This window comes from Ceratotherium simum, chromosome 10 (assembly GCF_057802395.1).
Source record: "Ceratotherium simum simum isolate JZ-2026a chromosome 10, ASM5780239v1, whole genome shotgun sequence".
Classification (NCBI taxonomy): Eukaryota; Metazoa; Chordata; class Mammalia; order Perissodactyla; family Rhinocerotidae; genus Ceratotherium; species Ceratotherium simum.
In genome coordinates, this window is record NC_141909.1 from 72,725,920 (window position 1) to 72,744,305 (window position 18,386).

General features: G+C 40.7%; 1 long non-coding RNA gene across 1 annotated transcript in view; it reads right to left on the reverse strand.

Annotated features, from left to right (window-relative positions):
• LOC147916175 (uncharacterized) overlaps positions 1-18,386 on the reverse strand; it is a 43,415-nt gene that overhangs the window by 20,060 nt on the left and 4,969 nt on the right. Inside the window, exons 2-4 of the long non-coding RNA XR_015553363.1 lie at positions 7,594-7,678; positions 3,233-3,309; positions 1,141-1,216 (exon numbers count right to left, since the gene is read on the reverse strand). This is a non-coding gene — a long non-coding RNA (uncharacterized LOC147916175). The remainder of the gene's footprint in view (positions 1-1,140; positions 1,217-3,232; positions 3,310-7,593; positions 7,679-18,386) is intronic.

Sequence of the window (18,386 nt, forward strand, 5' to 3'; positions counted from 1 at the left end):
GAGTCTGAAGTAAAAATCCAATAGCAGTTTTCATTAATCTAAGCTTCTGCATCCACAACTGTAACAAACTGAATGTTTTCAGTTACTCTGAACAGCTTCAATGTCTGAGAAAGAAGGGTGCTGATTAATCTACCAACTCATTTTCTTGGATTCGGTGCTAGATGGGAAGTGGAGGAACAGGTGACCCAGTTATCAAATGCTCCTGGAGCATTCAGATGTTAAAGCCGTGGTGTTGGGACTCCTGTATCCTAGATGAGACCCTGCCTACCTCTGACCTGCCTGCCACCCCACTCCAAGCTCCTCACTGTCTGAATAAGCCCCTTCCTCTTTCAAAATGTTGAAAAATATTTTCAATAAATATTTATTGAGCACCTATTATGTCCTGGGCACTCTTTTAGTTTCCTGCCTTCATGGAAAGTACATTCCAATTAATTGGGAGAGAGTGAAAACAAGAATATCTCGTTGCCTCAAGAGTTAAGTGCTACAAATAAAAAAATAATAGGGGCTGGCCCAGTGGTGTAGTGGTTAAGCTCACGTGCTCCGCTTCGGCAGCCTGGAGTACACAGTCCCAGTTCCGGGGTACACACCTACGCACCACTCAAGCCATGCTGCCGCGGCGTCTCACATATAAAGTAGAGGAAGATTGGCACAGATGTTAGCTCAGCGACAATCTTCCTCAAACAAAAAGAGGAGGATTGGCAACAGATGTTAGCTCAGGGCCAGTCTTCCTCACAAAAAAATAAAAATAATAATAATAATAATATGTTGTAAAAGACAAAGAATGACTTCGTTGGGTATCAAAGGGACAGTCAGGAAAGGCCCGTAAGACCATTTAATATTACATGTCAGCTGCCTTTTCTCTGTGAAGCTACAGCTCAGAAACTAGGTCTTCATTCCCATGAGAAGGAATGAAAAACTTGTTTAAAGAATAGTCAACTATGCAAGAATAAGCTAGTATGTACACTTGAAATATATAAACACCAGAGAACATAACAAAGCTGGAAAATAAGAATGACTATTCTAAACAGAACTATCCAGTTTTGTAAACCAGTGTTGTAAATGGCCTCTGTTCCTTAAAACATAAGAGACTGGGTTCTGCCCCTTTTGCCCTAAGAGCCGAGAAGGTCCCTGCAAACTTACCAGGGGAGGTTTGTTGTCTTTGCAAAATCTCCAGGAAATGCTGCCATCACCTTCTGCCCCTAAAAGTCATGGCGCCCTGTGAAGGAACAAGATGGGGTGTGGTTCAAGGGGAGAGAAGTGGCAGACGGGCTCTCAGAGACTTGGCGGGATCTAGTCAGAGCCTCGCCTGAGGCCACACGGTCTGAATGTTCCCCTTGGCCTTCCTAAAACTCCAAAGAGAAACACAGGTCCTCAAGAGGAGAAAGGTGGTTTCCTTTGGTTATTGGACCCTGATGATGGAAATGTGGTTCCTATTTGTTCCAACCATTGCTGTGTTTCCAATCTTATGTTATATTTGACATTGGTTGTTTTTTAACCTTTTTTTTTTTTCCCTTTTTGATCGTAAAGCAGCTCAGAAAGGGAAATATGGTACTAATCACACAAGCTTAAAGTGCTGATCCCAGTCTATATGACATCTCCTTCCTAACAGTCTTCAAAATCTGGTCAGAGTAGAGGGAGGGAGATTTAGGAAATACTCAACAACAAGCATACAAGCCCGCCACGCCACTCCCCTCAGTACAGAGCATTTCACAGACCCCCATGTGTCCTCTGTCACATAATCGCGTCCCTGATTCAGGGCAGAGTTGCTAAAAAGCAGGAGGTTCTCATTTTCAGTCCCATCATTTGTGTTAATACATTCTATTGGCTTTTAACAGAAAGAAAAAAAACAGAATAGGTAAGAGAATACTTCTATCTGGACCTTTCTTCTTTTTAAATTTTTAAAGTAATTGTTTTGGTGCCGTATTTTCTTTTTTTCTTGAGAAACTTAAACGTTTTTTCCTTAACTGAAAAATCTTAAGAATAAATGCAAAGTACTTCATTTAACATGTTGCTAAAGCAGATGAAAATTCTGCACAAAATTAAAACTGCTTATCAGTCTGCAGGATAACCGTAGGTCAACTGTTTCTACTTTTCAGTGGTGGTGGAAGTCATTTTTAAAAACTGAATCTTATGTGAAGTAATAACACATCAAGTCAATAAAATTTGGCTGTTATCATTGAAAGGGGGTTAGAAGGCCTAAATGTCCTCTCCCTTTGATCTTTCCCTGGCTCCCCTCCTCTCACACATGCACACCCCGCATACTCTCTCCACACTCATGAGAGACACATCACGCACCGAGGAGGCCCCTGACGTGCCTCCCAGGAATGGAAGTTTCTGAGGGACACAATTTTAGAGCCGTAGTTCTTGATGGGCCTCATTCTTTCTAGCCTCACAATACCACACTGTGTAGGTGGCCATATTGGTTACGCTGAATGTGATTATCTTTTTGGCATGTCCAACATTAGACTTTTGCCTATTCATCTCCAAAGACAATCCAGGAAATTTAAAAAGCACCACATTTAATTATTTTAAATTTCTCCTTATTTATGAAAGCAGAAATAAAAGTAAATTATTGTAATGAAATTGCTTTGAAAAGAACCTAGAAATTTCATCTGGATCTGCTCTTAGGCTTAAGATTTTGTTTTTTTGTTTGTCAAGTTAATGCATTAAACAAATATTTACTGAACTCTTCCTACATGCAAGACAGTTAATTGTCTAAACCAACCAGGTTCGGGCAGCATGGTGAAATGGAAAGGATGTGGCCTTCAGACTTTTCCCAATTCAACCAGTTACTGCGTTATCCTACTGGACCTCAGTTTTTTCATCTGTAAATTGGGGATAATGCCCAACTTACAGTGTAGTTGTGAAGCTCAATGGGATAACGCATATGAAAATACTTATCGTGGCGCTTGGCCCAAAACATACTGAATTTCTCTTGAGGTTGGGGGAGGGTGAAGGGGGAGGGCTAACAAGTTTTCTGTGCTGTAACCATCAAGTGAAGAGTAAAAGCCTGACATCTAGTGGTGAAAGTGACAGCTGCACCACATCTTGCTGCAGGGTTTAGTATCAGCAATTTCCAACCTGAATCTGCATCAGAACCACCTGGAGAACCAGAGCCCTCTCCTCAAGAACCTGATACTGCAGGTCCTGGCCAAGACCAGGTCTCGATTTAAGAGCTCTCCAAAATGACTGTTAACCACCTGCCAGCCATAGGTAGTCAGAGATCACTAACCTGAGGGTTCCGAGAGGAGAGGCTGGTAGGTGAGAAGGGTCTTTATCTTAAGATTTTCATAAAAAGGGGTCTTGTGCCTACAGGAGTACAAAGATAAGAAAGTACTTTATGAAAAAGTGAATTTCCAAGTGTGCAAAGTTAAGCAAACCTAGCCCAAACGAAGAATGGTCCCACGGAGAAAAATCAGTAACTGTAGCTCCTTCCATACATGTGTAAGGTTGAGACATGCCTACAAAGAAGCACTACACTTACCCTCTCATCACAATTCCTTTTCTGAGGAACACAGAAAATCAATTACAGCATGTCTATACATTTGACAAAGCATTCTCCAACAAATATTACTTTAGCACCAGCTATAATCCCAAGATCCATGTTGGTCCTGGAGGATATAAGTTGAACAAGATTGATTCACTATATTCTCTTACAGATCTCATGGGCTACTGGGAAGATAAACAAGCAATCATGCTATTAAAACAGAATCTGAGGAGTGTTAAGACAGAAAGGAAAGGAAGATATGGAAGCACATGGAAAGCCATCTGTATTAGCTTCCTATGGCTGTTGCAACACATTACCAAAGATTTAGTGGTTTAAAACAACATAAATTTATTATATTACAGTTCTGGAGTTTGGAAATCCAAAATGGGTCTTACAGGGCTAAATCATGGTCTCCAGAGAGCTGTGTCCCTTCGGAAGCTCTAAGGAAGAATCTTCTTTCTTGCCTTTTCCAGCTTCTAGGGGCTCCCTGTGTTCCCTGGCTCATAGCTTCATCACTCCAACCTCCGCTTCCGTCATCACATCTCCTTCTCTGATTCTGACTCTCCAGATACCTTCTTACAAGGACCCTTGTGACTAAATCAGGACCATCTGGATAATATCATCTCCCCGCCTCATTATTCTTAACTGCTGCAAAGTCCCTTTTGCTATGTAAGGTAACATAGTCACAGGTTTCGGCAGTAAGACATGGACATGTTTGTGGGGCCATTTTCCTGTTACCACACCATCTCACCCAGACTTGAGGAATCAGGGAGCCTTCCTAGAAGAAGAGCTATCTCAACTGAAATGTAACTGATAAGATATATTTCTGGGGAAAAAAGGTGGGATAAGTGAAGTAGGCAGATCAGTCAGAGAGAGAGGAGGATATCCCAAACAGAGGAAATGTGAGGAGACCCAGAGGTAAAGGGCACATATTTTTGGAACTGAAGAAAGTGCTTTAGGGCTGTGTGGTGGGAAAGAGAGGGCATGAGAATACTCCAAAAAGTAATCAGAGGTCAGATCACGGAGAACAATCTCAAAAACTGTGTTATGGACTTTGGAATGTATCCTAAGGGGAACAGGGAGCAACTAAAGAACTTTGAGTAGAAATATCATTTCACTCTGGTGTGAAGCTTGGAAAAGGACACGGTCAGAGGCTGTTGATGAAATCCAGAGAAGAGATGATATAGCTGCCGAAAGTGAGGCTTTGGTGGTTAATGACCCTTATTGGTTCTTACTACAAGGCTCCTCCACCTACGATCTATTTGACCTCTGCAAAGTGCTTAACCTCTTTATACCTCATTTTTCTTATCTGTAAAAATGAAAGTAACAGTAGAGCTCGCTGGAGCTTACCCAGTAGTATTGTTCTGAAGATAAATAAAGAGATACCTTTAAAGCACTTAGTACAGAGCCTGGTACATAATAAAAGTCCAATAAAAGTTGACAGTTGTTATTTAATGGTCATTTCAGTAGGGCTGGAGACAGCTGACGGGATTTAAGAGATATTTAGGAGAAAGAATGAATAGGACTAGTGACAGGTTGCTAAAGTGGGGTGAGGTAGACCATGAAGCCAAGGCTCTGGTGTCTAGGTGGGCAGTTGACTCAGTAGTCCTGCAGATGGTGGTGGCTCAGAACACAGGGAAAGAACTAAGCTGTGGGTATGCGTGTGTTGCGGGGGGGCAATGACTGGTTCTATTTTCAAAATATTGAGTTTGGAAGTGGTTGTGAGACTCTCAAGAGGAGAGATCTGATAGATATCGGTTGGCTATGTTTAGAAAAATTTGAGCTGGAGGTGTCTATTTGGGAGTCACTAATTGAATCCAACAGAGTGAATGAGATCACCCAGGAGCACATATAAAGTGTGGAAAGGAAGACCTAGGACAGAACTCTGGAAGATATGGATGGAGAAGACTGCACTTTCCTTCTCATGGCATTTATCACTCTTCATTGTAAGTGCTTGTTTAATAACCCCATCAGACTGCAAGCTCCCTGAGGGCAGTGAGCATGTCTACCTTGCTCATCATTGTATCTCCAAAGAGTAATATCTATCTGACATACAACTCCACTCAATAAATATCTCCAGTTGAATGATTAAATTATAGGCATCCTTCACAGCCAAAAAAGGATAATAAGTATAATATATAGCAGACAGAAGCCACCAAAGGTCCTTGAAAGTCTAGTATGAAGACAATTAATATTGTAGCAATATGAAGCTGGTATTAGGGAGTTAGTAATAATGGAATATATGAGAAGCTGGCCAGAGTAGAATAATCGCTCTAAGATGAACTATGAGGGAAGAATTGACAGGATGTGGTTATTGGATGATGATGACAATGATATGCAAAAATGAGACTTATGGAATGATAGTGCCATTAAGAATAGGATAAATCATCATCTCTATCCCTGGGTAATTCAAGTACAGTCTTGTCTGGTGACGGATCACTTTTTGGTCCAATAGTTCTGGGGTGATGGCAGCCTTACAATGGGCATCCTAAGCCAATACCTAAATTATTCTTTTTTGTGTATTTACACATTCATTCCACAAACATTCATTGAACACCTACTGTATGTCAGGACACAGAAATGAGCGAGACAGCATATTCTCTCTGCTTTTGAGATAGAGTGGTATACCTACCATATCAATGGTATAGAAAGAAATGTAAACAAATAAAGCTACAACATTGATTTTATAATCTGGATATAGAGCACTCTATCAAAATTGTTTTGTCAAGGTCAATAATGACCTCCATGTTGCCAAACTAAATAGTCAATTCTACATCCTCATGTTAATTGACCTATCAATAACATTTGAAACAGTTGATCACTCCCTATTCTTCTAATACTTTCTTCCCTTGGCTCTTGGTTTGACTTCTACCTTACCACTTATTCCTCTGTAATCTCTTTGGATGATTCTTCCTCACCTCCACAACCTCTAAACATGGGAGTGCCTCAGAGCTTAGTACTTGGACCTCTTCTTTATCCATACTCATCTCCTCAGTGATCTCATCTGTCTCAGCTTTAAAATATCATCTGTATGCTGAAGACTTTTATATTTTTATCTCAAGCCTGAACTTTTTTCCTAATCTCCAGGTCATGTAACCAAATAGCAAACTGACATGTCCTCTTGGATGTCTACTAGGCGTGCCAAACTTAACGTGTCCAAAATCCAACTCCTGACTATCCCTCCAAAACCAGCTCTTCCCATGGTCTTATCTTAGTAATGGCAACTTGATCCTTCTAGTTGCTGAGGCCAAAACACTTGGACTGATCTTTGACTCCCCTTTCTCTCACACCCCACAACCAATGGATAGGAACATCTTTACGCTTTGTTGTCACAATATATCCAGGATCTCATCTCCTTCACCACTACCAAACCTGTCCATGCCATGGCCATCTCTTAGTTGGACAATTGCAACTAACTATTCTCCCTGCTTCTATGCCTGCCTTCCTACAGCCTTGTCCTAACACAGAAACCTGATGACCATGTTAAACATGTTAGATCACTCTTCCACTCAAACCCTGCTTTCCATCTCACTCAGAGAAAAGCCAGTGACCTTTCAAGGCCTGATTACCTCTCAGACCTCAGATCCTCTCCTTGCTCACTCTTCTCCAGTCATACCAGCCTCCTTAATGTTTCTCAAACATACCAGACACTTGTTTGTTCCTTCTTCCTGGAATAGTTTTCTCCTAGATAGCTGAATAGCTCACTCCTTTGCCTCCATCAGATCTCCACTCAAATGGGAAATGGAGATGAGAGGCACAATTGGCTCTTGTGAACCAGCACCAGCAGACTACAGCACACCTCTGGGAGGCTGAGTAGCTTGCCGGAAGTCAATTTGTTACCTCTGTGAGATTTAAGGACCCATCCCTTCAAATGCCTAAAAGATTCTGATAGCACTAAAAAATCCACCATGGGAATAACAAATTATGTGTCCTTCCTCCAACGGACTTCTTCCCAGCAAAGCACAGAGAGGGTGACATGATTTGTCACACAGTCCTTTGGTTTGGGATGCGCAGGGTGAAACAGAGGGAAAGTGGAGAGAATGGGTAACCTTGAAGAAGACCTGCCCGTTCTGAGCAAATACCTAGGTAACAAGACAATCCTTTACCTCAGATGCACATAAGCTGTTCCATTCAAAAGCCCTGCTTGGCAGAAGGCAGTCCCCAGGTAAAGCAGCCAGTAGACCCACAAATCTGCAAAGGAAAATGAGAACAGGGTTAGAGGAGCAGATTTATCTAACCCTGTAACTGTAGAACTTACAATTCCAGGACAACTGTTCTCCCTTTGAAAGGATTAGAGAGGGAACATTTGCTTTTTGGGGAAGCATCTAAGATGATTTGAAGAAGGATTAAACATACCTTCCCAGCCCCAAATAACCTGCCAATATGAACCCAGAAATATGAATAAAGTTTGAAGGCAATAAAAGCCTTTCTAAAGTGCTAAAAATGTACCAGATGCTGTGCAGACGATTTTACATAAATTAGTTCATTTAACATTCACAACAACTCTCAAATTAGATATTATTCTTCCCATTACGCACATGTGAGGACTGAGGCTAAGAGAGATTTGGTCAATTGGCTCAGGTCGGTGGTAAATGACAGCGGCAGGCCTATTCACACCCAAAGCATTGTGCCTTCCACTATATCAGGTACTGACGACAAGTAAAACGGATGCGGGCAATGTCTCTTACAGAGGAGAAGGCTGAGGACAAGGCTGACTTTCCTGCTGAACACTTCTTTGTCCACCCAGACCAGCCTTCTCCACGGTTCTCTGGGCAGCCCTTCCATAAAGCGCTGCGGATCACGGCCACTAGAGGGCAGACGTGGCTGAAAAGTCACCAGCGCAATGAGGAACTCCATCCTGCCCATCTCCTCTCTAGGTCTTATTCAGACCAGGAATGGAAGAGGTACTCCTAGGTCTTCAGAATAAGTGGTAATAATGACCATGTACATTTCCACAGCCCTTCACAGTTCACAAGACCTTTCTAAATCACATTTCATTTCATCCTTGGCACAGCCTCATCAAGTAGTGCTTTTTATCATCTTTGCTTTACAGAAGCACTTATAAAATGAGACAGAGGCCAAATGATTTCACTATCCATATTTTTCTAGATTGCAGAGAATTGCTAGAACGGTGGAAAGAACTGAACCCTCAAGACAAATTGGTCTGACGGGTTAAGCAGCCCAAAGCCAGAGTGTAGACACTTAGAGGGAACAGCCCTGTTTTGTTTGGTCCTGGGCCCCTCGCAAACAAGTGCTCAAGAATTATTAATTAACTAAGTAAAGAAAAGAACCTATTGTATCAAGTTCACTACCTTCAAGATTTTACAAATAGGGCTCCTTGGCATTATTATCCCATTTTAAAAGCAACATATCTGAAACTCCGAGAGACTAACCTTAAACCACAAAGTTTTTCAGTGAAAAAAATGGGACTTAGACTAGGTGTTTACTTTCAGAACTCTTTTCACCATAATTACTAGACCCAGAACCCACAAAAAACTCGAAGTCAAAAGAGATACAACCCGACCGTCAGATTCCAGGGAGCTGGGTAAGTTCAGGCCGCCTGTCACTGACAGAAAGAGTCACCTATGGTGTGTCTGGCTCACTCAACTTGACCAGGGTTAGAGAAAGCCACTCACCTCACCCTGTTTACAGGGTCTCAGCAAGTTGAAGATAACAAGATATTGGAAGAACACTTTGAAGGCTTACTATTAAAAAGGAAAAGTTAAGGGCCGGCCCCATGGCAAAGCGGTTAAGTGCACACACTCCACTGCTGGCGGCACGGGTTCGGATCCCGGACATGCACTGATGCACCACTTGTCAGGCCATGCTGTGGTGGCACCCCACATAAAGTGGAGAAAGATCGGCACGGATGTTAGCTCAGGGCCAGTCTTCCTCAGCAAAAAGAGGAGGATTGGCACGGATGTTAGCTCAGGGCTGATCTTCCTAACAAAAAAAAAAGAAAAGAGAAAAAAGGAAAAGTTAAGAAAAACTGATTCTAACTAGGTCGTTAAGATGACCCACCACAGACTAGCTGGTAAGAACATCTACCAAGCTACATTGATGATATCTGAACTAAGACAGTGGCAAACACTGGTTTGAAATCGCACTGGAGGAAAAGTGAGGAGGAGGAAAGTGTCGTAAAGAGCTTACTCAACTTAACGTTTCTTCAACCAAGTTCCAATATTTTTACTCCAGTAACTGTAGGAAGAGTCTTCAACCATACCTCCTAGCCATTCTTCTGCCCAACCAGCTTATTCTGTCTTAGTGAACTGTTGTTTGCTGCCTCTTCAGCTGATACTTCTTTTGAACTGTTTTATTCTAAACTCTGGCTTTACCCTGAGATACTGTCTCGTGAATGCCCTTAGCACCATATTCTACAACCGCAGCACCAAATCCACCCCACCCCCACTTCTAATCCAGACCCCAGAATCCTATGCTGTGTGGAACCCCAGTCCCACTTTTCAGTAAAACAGTTCCCACAGAAAGGGATCCATTTTCACTGCATTGATTCAACGTTATTCTACAAATTGATTCAATTTCATTCACCAAGTATTTATTATGCACATTCTATGTGCAAGAGTTGTGCTAGTTACAGGCAAGGATCCAAAGAACATTAAAATAAAAATGCATATATTCATAAAGTTTAATAATCTATTGGAAATGGGAACAGATTAGGGCAAGATAACCTTAATGTATGATGAAACAGGTTGAATTTCATCATAAGTAGAAAATGCTATAGGTGTCCAGAGGAGGAAGAGTTTACAATCAAATTAGAAGGATCTGGGGAATCTTTGTAAAGGAGTTGGCATTTAATAAGCATTAAAAATGATCAAAAAGAAGGGTGTTCCAAGAGAAGAATCAACACCCTCAAGAACATGTACAGAGAAAGCACTGAAAGTCTGTCTGGATTTGTGGAATGGCCCAGCATGGCTGAAGAATGGAGAAATGGGATTCTGGAAAGGGTGGACGGGGCAGTCAGCCCATGGCTTCCTGAGATTCAGAAAGGGGACAAATGAAACTAGCCTTCTCAAACGAAGGGTACAATGTGTTCTGACACATCAAGTATTGAGCAATGTTTAAACCGTAACATTTCCACTGGGCAAACTTGTGCTGGATGGAGCACCTGGGTCCTGCGAGATTCGCTTCATTGACGTTTGCTTGGAACGACTCTTAATGTCCCCCACCACAGTCCATTAAGCTCTTTCCCTCTGCTCCAACACGTCATAAAACTGCCACCTTTTCTTCCAAACCTTGACTCACTTCCTAGAAGAGAGGTAGTAATTTCACCTTTAATAACTAAATATATCATCCCTGGCTGTCTCTCAGAGCTCACCTCCCACTCTCCCCAAAGCCTCCAGACTGCCCATCCTCCACCCCATCAGACATTTTGCTCATTCTTTGTGTTAAGCTGTGATTATTAAGAATTGGTTATGCCCGTTTCCATCACCACAGTGCTGCCTGTCTCAGATAGTGAGGTCTGCGCACTGTGGTTTTCCATACAGCAGGGATCACTGCTACTGTGTGGCTGGAAACAGAGCTCAGGAACAACTCCAAGGCCCAGCCTGGTACTCCATTAAGTGCATGATAGATGCTTTTTATGGTTAAAACCTAACATGCTGATAGAAATCTGAACCTCAATTCACAAACTTTTGAGAAATAGCTCAGGAGAGATCTGAGATGTGGCACCCAGTGACGGATTCATTCATTGGTGGTTTGCTGTTAATTCCCTGGCCCTAGTCAAGTGACAAGACTTTAGGCGAGATGAGAATTTGCTACTTCTTTGGATGTCTCTCCTACAGGGACTGAAGATACATCAGTGAGACAATTACAGATGGCTTTCTCCAGGTTGGTGATCATCCAGCGTTCCCAGGGCAAAGATGAGAACGCTGAAGAGACACGGCCCTTCTATCTGTGTCCATTTCCATAGAATGTATTGTGAAGCTGTTTGAAATAGCCAGGAAACCTTATTGATTAAAGCTGAAATAATTTTCAAAAAGTCTCCATTGATTTAAAATTCAGAATCTTTTGGAAGGGCACAGAACTGAGATGTACTTCTATGTCATCTGTAGGTGGAGAAAAGACTTTATAAGTAAGCAACTTTGATCAGTGTATTTTCCCTCCTTTTCCATCTCTATGAATTATTGTCCTTCATTTTGCATACATATATTTTTCTTCCCATACAATTGACTGATCTGATTATCAGTCAAACATTTCAGAATTAATTAAAAGATATATTGACTTTGGTGCTAAAAGTAATAGAAGAACAAAGAGAGATTCTAAACATTGTGACAGTGTGTAGAAGTGGGGCGGGATTCTAAGACTTTTGCTCTGGATGTGTAATTTGCACCATTCTTTAGAAATCACAATACTAAGAAGTTCATGACCAAAATATGGATATAGAAATATGGTGACAACATAAAGACTTCAGGAAATTTAAGAAGCATGCATGAGTGTCCATGTACATTCTTTTTCCTATAATTAACCTTACAAATTAAACCGTCCACACCTTAAACGGGCATTTCATTTTACTTTCACCAAACATTCCTTCGCTCCTCAAGCGATTTGCCTTTATTTGTGCAGTCCAACGTAAGTTCGAGCATTAGCCATTGTCAAGTAATGTGTTTTAACACACACATATGCACATAACAATTCCTTATCTGTATGGCCATGTATCCATAAATGCAAACTGGAGGCATGAGAAGGAAGGATTTAGTCACTCCCAGGTTGGGTTAACGTATTTGTATGGTCTCATGATGAGCTTGAAGCCAGACATGCTAGGCCTGCCTGTCCTCAAGCCACAAGAACTCGTAAAGACCAGACCTGTGAAACATGTCCAAGCCACCTGCGTTTGTTTAAACCATTCAGCTGTCAGCATGTGCCCTGTTCAGTTTCTTCTCATGGGTCCCTACACTCCAGGCTTTGCACACTGCATTTTGTCCTGTTAAGTCTATTCCAAAACCACTCAGTTAACATACTAAAACAAACACAGCCAAGTTAGGCATTCCTTTGGCTACACTTTTTTTGTCCTTGCATCCCAACCTACAAAGACAGCAGTTGCCAGGAACTACCAAACTCTGGCCTTGAAAAGCCTAGGGTCTGGTCTTGAATCAAAGACTCTTATTTATTGGATGTTTGTGAGCATCCTGGAGCTAATCACAAGAAATTGTTTTAAAGAACCATTCTCTAAGGAGAAATCAATTTACAGAGAGTGAAGACTCCCACTATCATGGCTTCTCACTGCCCACAGGACACATCCTGCCTCTTTGGCTCTTTATCCTGGCATTCAAGGCCCTCCTACTCAGGCCTTGCTGCCTCCCTAGTCCCTTTCCATAACCACTCCAAGATGAGCTTTTTGCTGCCTGCTCTGTGACTTTGCCGATGTCTTGCTCTGTGCCTGGAGTGTACCTTCCTCCTGACTTGTCCAAATGCCATTCCACCCCCATGCAAGCTGTTCCTCATCCCCTCTAAAACCTTCCCACACCACTTAGGTTTACCTCTCTTCTCTGAATTCAGATCCTTATTTATCCATACTGTTTATTTCCCAAATGTCATGTACTTCATTACAACTTTGCTGTGTCTTATCATTACCTTCTCATATTATTGACTTGTCATGACCTTTCTTCTCAACTAGACCATAAGTTTCTTAAAGCACGGGCCCTGTTTTCTACATCTTTGTATCCCTGTGTTCCCTAACACAGCTCACAGTAGGGACTCAATACATATTTGTTGATAACGTAAAAGGACAAAATAATTCAAGAACTTTTAGAAGCCTTATCCTCATGAGAGACTGAAAATAAATATATATGTATTCAGTGATGCCAACTCTCTGGAGAAGCAGAAAAAAGCCAGCTCTCCTAATGGCGTGAGTGTCATTTGCAGGCTCCAGCCCTTCTTCTCCCCTTGGCCTCTGACCACACCTAAAAGAGCCCCAGGCTAAGAGACTCTCTAAGCAGCCCCCGCTCTGCCTTCTGCCCTCTTTCCACTCCCTACTCTAGACTTCCTATCTAGGTCAACAATTTAACCCTTGATCTTTCACTGTCTTCTGTTTTCCTCCACATTAGAATCCATCAGCTCCGGCAATGATCAAATCCCCCCCGCCACAAGTCTGTTTTCCCTCCATCCCTGCATGGGATACATGATACGTTGTCCCTCTAGTTATCCATCCTCTCCACTATTGTCATCCTTGTAATGCTTTGTACCTCTCCCACTCAGCCCCCTCCCTCCCAAACCTCTACACTCTACCCTCTTGTTCTCTCCATTATCTACGAACTCCCTTTGTCTTCAGACCTCTCTTTGAACCTCCTCCCCCTGTCCCCACCTTAACCATCACTAGCTCTCTCTTGAAGGCACCAGTTCTCCTACTGTCCCAGGAAGCTGCTCACTTTCCCATTCCCTTGTTAAATGAGATATGATATACACAATACTCAGCCCATAGCTTGGTACCCAGTAAGGCTCTCTGACTCAGAGATTCTTTGTCTTGTCCCCATCCACCAGCCCCACTTCTTTTCACTTCCCACCCTCTGCAATTTAAATTTCATGGTGTAGTGTCTCCATCCCACTCTTGCCCAAAACCTAAACTCTCTTGTCCGTCTTCCATTTTTTCTGATCTGCCTGGACAAATCTCATCCCTGGATGGTACTAATTCTGCTTTCTCTGAGCAGGTAAGCCCTAGACTCAACTTGCTAATGTTTATACAGGAGTTTTTTCATGCATTTCATAAGATAGATTATTCTGAAGTTTTCGTTCAGTGATACATTATTCAAAGCAATAAGTATTTACAGAGTGTCTGATTTGCTCCAACTCTGATAGCAGTGAAGATACTGACATGTCCATAGGCTTCTTGAAGACTAAAACTACAGCTGTAGGTCTGTAAAATAAATTGGGAAGATTTTTCTCTTTACATGTTGTTGAAGAGTTTTAACAGCATGAGAATTAACCCATCCCTTAAAAGTTTGATAATGATTAATATTGATTGATTTTACTGTAGAGTTTTGTCCTTTGAAAATGAGAATCATTAAGAAATGGAAGTTATTTAAATTGACACAGATTCAGTAAGAGAACTAGGAAGGAACACTTGATCTTGAGTGTGTCTTTGATTTCTGGACTGTTCTTCAACTCTTTACTGTTGGTCAAGACAGCATCTTCTGAGCCTTTGGTATTGAATTGCCTGGTTGCAGACTATACATGAAAACAATTATTTAAGAGATTTCGGAGTGACTTACTTGGGCACAGAACTCCATTTTCCTCTTCTCAAGACTGTAACACACAAACTTTGCCTGAGTTTCCAGCCTGCTGGCCTGCCCTATAAATTTAAAACTTGCCAGCCCCTACAATTATATGAGCCAATTTCTTAAAATAAATCTCCTTATATATATAAAATACAAATACATATATATCCTCTTGGTTCTATTGTGGAGAACCCTGACTGATACATATATCCCAAAGTTGGCTTCATTTACGACGGTCCCTTACTCTCCAGAGACCATGGTCTGTTATGATTTTCCTTCCTTTGAAATCCTAGGTGACACAACCCATCATTTAATAGCTAAAGTTTGATAAGCACTTAAGAGTATCTAAACCCTCAGGTGCTTTCAAACAATAAACACATGCAGTGTTTGGAGATTATTAAAGAAAAAAGTAATAAGACCTGGGAAAATGTTCACAAAATTATATAAAATTTTTTAAATCAACACAAAATCTAAAAATACTTGATGCATCATGCCCAGTGCACTGGTTCTTTTGGTTCTGATTTTTCTTAAACTTCATTCCAATTAGGTATGATCCCAATTTTGATTTTTTTATAAAGTCAAAAAGAAAACTGGGGTAAAAAAGGACATTGATAATCTCCTTGAGATGGAATTACATATGGAATGTTTAACTTTTACTTACAATGCACATGTCTTGCTCTTAAAATAGGAAAAAATAAAGATTCTGAAAAATAGAAATACTTGTTTATATAGTATGCAATTAAAGCAGAGTTGGAAGTTTTGGATAATGTGGATGAAATTAAAGAAATATTGAAAAACATTAAGAAGTTGAGAACTCAAGGGTATAGGAATATAAGTCAATTCTATAACATCATGAACAAATATATAGGCAGGGCAGGCAGAGGCACAGGAATACAGATAATAGGATTAGCCATCACATCATGAGAAGAAACAAGCAATTGAACTTCCTGGGAGAGCCAAGACCAAAGGTCTGAACACTAGGGAATGGAATATGGCACTATAACTAAAAAGTAAGGCTGCTAATTAGGCCCAGGGCTGTGGAGCATCAGCACTGCGTCAGCTCATCAGCCCAGCTGGGAACATCCCAAATGAAATATAAGGATGAAGTGAGGAGCAAGTGAACAAGCAAGTGAACAAGAAGAAAAGATTTGGGAACAAAATTCCACCCAGAGAAACTGAATGGTAAGAGAACTAAGAAAAGTGACTCATCTCTCATGCTGATTTTTTTTAAAAAAGGAGTAAGTGTCCATAATAAGTTAAATTGAATTGTGTTGAATCTGAAAACACAACAAAAGATGAGAAAGATATTCAGAAATACAGAAACTTTGAGAAACTTTATCAATCAAATGCCACCCATGAAAAGAAATCTTTCTGGAAAAAAAATCCCTTCACCAAATCATGTAAAGGCTTTATGAGTTTTTCAGAAGAAAGGCACCCTAGAAATTTAAGTTATTTTTATTGCTTTTATTGAAAAGGCCATTTCTCTGCTTTAAAGCTGAATTCTTTGATGCAAGTTCTGTAGCTTTGGGGTGAATCTGAATGCAGTTTTCAGAGCAGCAAGAAAAATCATACAGTGTTGAGATGCCAAGCTTCCTCCAAGAAATCTTTTGAAAATAACTGATAAAGAAGCTTAGGGTTCCTCTGAAGTCTTGTCAGGTATGGCATTCAAAGAAGGTGTGGTTTGGAACAACACTTTCCTGTGATTATATACTGTTGAATTCTAAAGTGCAATGTAGCAATATAAGAGCAAAATATATTCATTTTTAACTCACTGTGGACAAAATGCATAGATGCATTTCAGGCTAAGGAGGTGGACCTGGATGTGCCAGACAGGTTATCTTATTGACTGATCTTAATGATCGTTATCAATACCATGGCCATCAGTAATTAGGGAGGGAAATGATTGCACCAGCCATGTCAGGCATTTGGCAAAGACATATCAAATACCAGGAGGCAGAAATGAGATAGAGCAGAAACAACTACAACAAAAGTACTCATGAGACCAAGAGATCTAAACTGGCCTATGATCTACATAGCTGCACACAGTAACCATACCAGACTCCTCCAATAAAAGAAAAAATTGTGTAGCTTTTGGAGTTTGGGCATTTTGTGGATTGTTGGTTTTGGGGATTTTATTTCTGCTTTGTAAACGAGTTGAACTCTAAAACTTCTCCCAAATACTAAAAGTCATTCATTTAACAATAATAATAATAGTCAACACATAGCATGCTTTTTATATATCAGGCATTGTAATTGACAGATGCTATCCCACCACAACCCTTTAGGATAGGGGATTGTTTTCATCCCCATTTTGCAGAAGAGAAAACTGAGTCACAGAAAGGTTAATTTGCCCAATGTTATACAACTATTCAATGACAGAACTCAAATTCAAACCCAGTTAATCCAGCTAAAAAGTCAAGAACTTTAGCTTACTACACCACACACTGCACCTTATATTTTTATTGAGGATCTATTATGGACATGGCACTTGGCTAGTTTCTGTAGATTATGTGAAGTATAAGATAGGATTTTTTTAAATTTTTAGTAAATAATATTCAGTATTTTTCTACCTTCCAAAAGCCCATGCATGTGTACACCTAGCAGTGTGCCACATAGCCTTTGGTGCCATCTCTACTGAAAATCCCCAAGGCAGTGAAAATAGCTCACTGGCAGAGAAGAGCTAATAATATGACACCTAAATCTCATCCACCCCCAGGGTAATGTATGGATCAGATGGAGCAAACAAATGGCTCAGGGGCAGCTCTCTGCACAGGAGGCCTATGCTACAAGGCCTACCACATCTGTGATGTCAACAATGAGAGAGCTCCCCAAGCAGCCACGCTTAGCGCACTCCACCACCTCCAAGAGACCAACACCAGAAAAGTGCCCTGTTAAGGCCGAGACTCATCTGGGTTGCCTTTGGATTCTCTTTTGCTATAACTAAAGTCTTATAATAATCTAGGATATAGAAGCAACCTAAGTGTCCATCAATAGATGAATGGATAAAGAAGATGTGGTGTGTATATATATATATATATACACACACACACAATGGAACATTATTCAGCCATAAAAAAGAATGAAATTGTGCCATTGGTGACAACATGGATGGCCCTAGAGGGTATTACGCTAAGTGAAATAAGTCAGACAGAGAAAGACAATTACTGTATGACTTCACTTATATGTAGAATCTAAAAAACAAAACAAACAAACAACACAAAACAGAAACAGATTCATAGATACAGAAAACAAACTGGTAGTTGCCAGAGGGAAGGATGGTTGGGGGGCAGGCAAAATAAGTAAAGAGGATTAAAAGACACAAACTTCTAGTTATAAAATAAATAGGTCATGGGGATGTAATGTACAGCATAGAGAATATAGTCAATAATACTGTAATAACTTTGTAGGTGACAGATGGTAACTAGACTTATCATGATAATCATTTCGTAATGTATATAAGTATTGAACCACTGTGACACTGTGATGTACACCTGAAATTAATATGATATTGCATGTCAATTGTATTTCAATAAAAATATAATTAAAAAATAATATACATGTGCTCCTTAGCACTGCCCTGTATGGCACTGACTTGTTATAATACTCTCATCAGAAATATTTTTTACTAAAAATATTTAGACACTATATAAATCCAAAATAGTGAGGAAGAG